Here is a 6,529-nt window from a genome sequence, read left to right on the forward strand (position 1 = left end):
AGAAGGCTTATGTTCTTAATGCACCACTCGGTGTGCTGAACCTCGAGCGTCATCTGTGGATGTTGCAAACATCTGACATACACGTTTTTGATGACTACGTGATAGTTGAGTGCATAATACTTAATGGCTTAGAAGCAAGGCGTCGAAGACGTTTTGAAACATCACGGATCATAAGAGATGTTCTAAGAGATGAAATTGAGATTTCATGCTCGTGCCCTTGTTGAGAGGTATGAGACCTCCGACAAGATTCTTTGTCTACAAAGTAAAGGAGAAAAGCTCAATCGTTGAGCATGTTCTCAGATTGTCTGAGTACAACAATTGCTTGAATCAAGTGGGAGTTAATCTTCCAGATGAGATAGTGATGGTTCTCTAAAGTCACTGCCACTAAGCTGCTAGAGCTTTATGATGAACTATAACATATCAAGGATAGATATGATGATCCTTGAGCGATTCGCAATGTTTGACACTGTGAAAGTAGAAATCAAGAAGGAGCATCAATTGTTGATGGTTAGTAAAACCACTAGTTTCAAGAAGGGCAAGGGCTAGAAGAGATACTTCATGAAACAACAAAGCAGTTGCTGCTCTAATGAAGAAACCCAAGATTGAACCCAAACCCGAGACTAAGGGCGTCTGTTATGAGGGGAACGGTCACTGAGGCGTAGCTACCCTAGATGCTTGGTAGATAAGAAGGCTGGCAAAGTCGATAGAAGTATATTTGATATACATGATATTGATGTGTACTTTACTAGTACTCCTAGTAGCACGAGGGTATTGGATACCGGTTTGGTTGCTAAGTGATTAGTAACTCGAAATGAAAGCTATAGAATAAACGGAGACTAGATAAAGACGAGGTGACGATAAGTGTTGGAAGTGTATCCAAGGTTGATGTGATCAAACATCGCACGCTCCCTCTACCATCGGGATTGGTGTTAAACCTAAATAATTGTTATTTGGTGTTTGCGTTGAGCATGAATATGATTGGATAATGTTTATTGCAATACGATTATTTATTTAAAGAGAATAAAAGTTATTCTATTTGCTTGAATAATTATCCTCAATGGTTTTCTGAATCTCGATCGTAGTGTTACACTTGTTCATAATATTGGTGCCAAAAGATACAAAGTAAGAATGATAGTACCACTTACTTGTGGCACTGCCGCTTGAGTCATGTTGGTGTAAAACACATGAAGAAACTCCATGCAGATGGATCGTTTGGACGCACTTTATTTTGAATCACTTGAGACTTGCAAAATCATACCACATCGAACAAGAAAGTAACTTGTTGGATGCAGTACATTTTTGATGTGTGCATTCCAATAAGTGCTGAGGCACGCAGTGGATATCGTTAGGTTCTTACTTCACTGATGATTTGAGTAGATATAGGAGTATTTACTTGATGGATCAAAAGTCTGAGATATTGAAAAGTTCAAAGTTATTTCAGAGTGAAAATCCTCGTGACAAGAGGATAAACTGTCTACGATATGATCATAGAGATGAATTTCTGAGTTGCGAGTTTTTGTACACACTTAAGACAATGTGGAAATTGTTTCGCAATTTATGCCACCTGGAACACCATAGTGTGATGGTGTGTCCAAACGTCATAGCCGCACCCTATTTGATATGGTACATACTATGATGTCTCTTATCAAATTACCACCATCATTTATGGGTTATGCATTAGAGACAACCGCATTCACTTTAAATAGGGCACCACGTATTTCCGTTGAGATGACACAGTGTAGACTATGGTTTGGAGAAACCTAAGCTGTTGTTTCTTAAAAGTTTGGGGCTGCGATGCTTATGTGAAAAAGTTTCAGTCTAATAAGATCGAACCCAAAGCGGATAAATGCATCTTCATAGGATATCCAAAACAGTTGGGAATATCTCCTATCTCAGATCCGGAAGCGAAGTGTTTGTTTCTAGAAACGGGTCCTTTCTCGAGGAAAAGTTTCTCTTGAAAGAATTGAGAGGGAGAGTGGTAGAACTTGATGAGATTAGTGAACCGTCACTTCAACCAGTGTGTAGCAAGGCGCACGAAGTTGTTCCTGTCACGCCTACACCAATTGAAGTAGAAACTGATGATGGTGCTCATTGAGCTTCGAATCAAGTTACTACAAACCCCGTAGGTCGACAAGGTCGCGTGCTACTAACAGAGTGGTACGGTAACCCTGTCTTGGAGGTCATGTTTTTTAACAACAATGAACCTACGAGCTATGGAGAAGCGATGGTGGGACCGGATTCCGACAAATGGCTGGAGGCCATGAAATCCGAGAGAGGATCCATGTATGAAAACAAAGTGTAGACTTTGGAAGAACTACTTGATGGTCGTAGGACTGTTAAGTAAAAAATGGATCTTTAAAGGGAAGACAGACAATGATGGTGAAATGTCACCATTAAAAGAAACTCGACTTATTGCAAAGATGTTCCCGACAAGTTCAAGGAGTTGACTATGATGAGACTTTCTCACTTATAGCTATGCTAAAAGTCTATTGGAATTATGTTAGCAGTTGCTGCATTATTTATGAAGTATTGTACATAGGATGTCAAAATATTGTTTCCTTGAGGAAAGGTTGTATGTGATACAAACAGAAGGTTTTGTCGATCCTGAAGATGCTAACAAGTATGCAAGATCCAGCGATCCTTCTATGGACTGGTGCAATCATCTGGGAGTTGGAATATACGCTTTGATGAGATGATCAAAGCTTTTGGGTTTATACAAGGTTTGTGAGAAACTTGTATTTCGAAAGAAGTGAGTGGGAGCACTATAGAATTTCTGATAAGTATATGTGGTTGACATATTGTAGATCTGAAGTAATGTAGAATTTCTGTGAAGCATAAAGGGTTGTTTGAAATGAGTTTTTAAAAGGAAAACCTCGATAGATCTACTTGAACATTGAGCATCAAGATCTATAGAGATAGATCAAAACGCTTAATAGAACTTTCAATGAAGTGCATGCCTTGACAAGTTTTTGAAGGAGTTCAAAATAGATCAGCAAAGAAGGAGTTCTTGGCTGTGTTGTAAGGTGTGAATTTGAGTAAGACTCAAAGCCTGACCACGTCATAAGAAATAGAAAGGACGAAGGTCGTCCCCTATGCCTTAGCCATAGGCTCTAAAGTATACCAACCTATGTACCGCACCTGATGTGTGCCTTGCCATGAGTCTGTCAAGGGGTACAAAAGGTGATCGAGGATTGAATCACTAAAAACAGTGGTCAAAGTTATCCTTAGTAACTAGTGGACTAAGGAATTTTTCTCGATTATGGAGGTGATTAAAGTGTTCGTCATAAAGGATTACGTCGATGCAAGCTTTGACACTAATCCGAATAACTCTGAGTAGTGAAACGGATTCATAAGGTAGAGTATGGAGTATTTCCGAATAACATGTAGTAGCGGCATCTATAAGATGACATAAAGATTTGTAAAGCACGCACGGATCTGAAAGATTCAGAACCGTTGACTAAAACCTCTCTCATGAGCAAGACGCAATCAAACCCCAGAACTGTATGGGTGTTGGATTCGTTAAAATCACTTGGTGATGTGAACTAGAATATTGACTCTAGTGCAAGTGGGAGACTATTGGAAATATGCCCTAGAGGCAATAATAAATTAGTTATTATTATATTTCTTTCTTCATGACAATCATTTATTATCCATGCTATAATTGCATTGATTGTAAACACAAATACATGTGTGGATAAATAGACAAAACACTGTTCCTAGTAAGCCTCTAGTTGACTAGCTCGTTGATCAAAGATGGTCAAGGTTTCCTGACCATAGACAAGTGTTGTCACTTGATAACGGGATCACATCATTAGGAGAATCATATGATGGACAAGACCCAAATTATAAACGTAGTATGTGATCGTGTCATTTTGTTGCTATTGTTTTCCGCGTGTTGATACGTCTCCAACGTATCTATAATTTTTTATGGTTCCATGCTATTATCTTGTCAACTTTGGATGTTTTGTATGCATTTTATATCCTTTTTGGGACTAACCTATTAACTCAGTGCCAAGTGCCAGTTCTTGTTTTTCTGTGTTTTTGAACTTTTTCAGAGGAGAATATCAAACGGAGTCCAAACGGAATAAAACCTCCGGAAAGATTTTTTCCGGAATAGAAGATACACACACAGCTTCAGAACCAAGGTAAAGGGTCCCGGGGGAGGCCACAAGCCCCCTAGCCGCAGCCTGGGGGGTGCCTAGCAGGCTTGTGTGCCCCCCGTGGCTCCTTTGCCCTACTTCTTCCACCTATAAATCCCCGAAAAATCTGAAACCACGAGAGAGAGCCACGAAAATACTTTTCCGCTGCCGGAAGCTTCTGTCTTCGCAAGATCCCATCTGGGGACCGTCCTGGTGCCCTGTCGGAGAGGGGATTTGGGCAAGGAGGCCTTCTTCATCAACACCATTGCCTCTCCGATGATGCGTGAGTAGTTCACCACAGACCTTTGGGTCCATAGCTAGTAGCTAGATGGCTTCATCTCTCTCTTGGATCTTCAATACAAAGTTCTCCATGATCTTCATGGAGATCTATCCGATGTAATCTTCTTTTGTGGTGTGTTTGTCGAGATCCGATGAATTGTGGATTTATGATTAGATTATCTATGAATCTTATTTGAGTTTCCTCTGATCTCTTATATGCATGATTTCATATCCTTGTAATCCTCTTCGAGTTGTGGGTTTCGTTTGGCCAACTTGATCTAGAATTCTTGCAATGGGAGAATTGCTTGGTTTTGGGTTCATACCGTGAGGTGACCTCACCCAGTGATAGAAGGGGTAGCAAGGCACGCATCATGTTGTTGCCATCAAGGGTAAAAATATGGGGTTTATATCTGTTGCATGAATTTATCGCTCTACATAATGCATCTTGCTTAAGGCGTTACTCTGTTTGTTATGAACTCAATACACTAGATGCATGCTGGATAGCGGTGATGTGTGGAATAATAGTAGTAGATACAAAAAGTATCGGTCTACTTGTCTCGGACGTGATGCCTATATGTATGATCATTGCCTTTGATATCGTCATGACTTTATGCGGTTCTATCAATTGCTCGATAGTAATTCGTTCACCCACCGTAATATTTGCTATCATGAGAGAAGCCTCTAGTGAACACTATGCCCCCCGGGTCTACTTCACATCATATTTTCAGCTCTACACTTTTACTTCTTTGCACTTTCCACCTTCAGATCTCACCTTGCAATCAATCGTGAAGGGATTGACAACCCCTTTGTAGTGTTGGGTGCAAGTTTGCTGTTTTTGCGCAGGTACTTTGGAAACTTGCCTTGATACTCCTACTCGATGGATACCTTGGTTCTCAAACTGAGGGAAATACTTACTGCTACTGTGCTGCATCACCCTTTCCTCTTCAAGGGAAAAACCAATGCAAGCTCAAGAGGTAGCAAGAAGAATTCCTGGCACCGTTGCCGGGGAGTATCAAGTCAAGAATAGTCTTCCTTCAACGTGTCAATTTCTGGCACCGGGGACTATTCTAAGTGAAGCTTATCCAAGTAACTGTCGCAAACTCATCTCTTGCATTTACTTTTTTGCCTCTCGTTTTCCTCTCCCCCACTTCTGAAAAACAAAAATTTACAAAAATATTTGCCTTTTTCATTCGCCCTTTCTTTCGCTTGCTTTCTGTTTGCTTGTGTGCTATGTGCCTTCAATATGCTTGCATCTTCGCTTGCTGAAAATCTATTGATATGGATACTCATCCACTTACTAATCTCTTTAAGAGATCCAATTATGTTGAACCATTTTCTAGTGAGTAGAGTGCACTTGACTTTCTCTATGGAGTTGTGCTTGAGATGCGTGAATCTGAAAATCATGATGAAGAAATTTATGAAGTGATTCACGAGGACTCCTAGAATGAAAATCATGATTGCAATGATTTCATTATAAATTCTATTAATGACAATCATGCTAAAAATATGCAAAACCCTAAGCTTGGGGATGCTAGTTTTGCTATGTCCACTACTTGTTGCAATGATCATGATTGGGGTAATGATTTTTCTTATGATCTTGAAAATTTGTTTAAGCCTCATGATGAATATGATTTTTGCAATAACATTGAAAGTGGATTTGGAGAAGTCATGACTTTAGTTGATGATAATCCCACTATTTTTTGAAGAGCGTCAACTTTGCATGCATGTGGATCATGAAAATAATATCCTATGTGATAGCTATATTGCTGAATTTGAATATGATCCCACATGTAATTGTTATGAGAGAAGAAAATATTGTGGTGGAAACTTTCATATCACTAAATCACCTCTCGTTATGTTGAGATTGCTATTGTCTCTTTCTTCTTCCTTACATATGGTCGTTCTTGCTTGTCTTGATAATTTTTTTCCCTATAAAATGCCTATGCATAGGAAGTATGTTAGACTTAGATATGATTTTCACATGCTTTATGATGCTCTCGTTGTGCTTCAATTTTTGTCTTTTGTGTGAGCATCATTGAATTATCAATGCCTAGCTAAGGGCGTTAAACAATAGCGCTTGTTGGGAGGCAACCCAATGAATTTATCTTTGC

Source organism: Hordeum vulgare, chromosome 3H (assembly GCF_904849725.1).
Source record: "Hordeum vulgare subsp. vulgare chromosome 3H, MorexV3_pseudomolecules_assembly, whole genome shotgun sequence".
Classification (NCBI taxonomy): Eukaryota; Viridiplantae; Streptophyta; class Magnoliopsida; order Poales; family Poaceae; genus Hordeum; species Hordeum vulgare.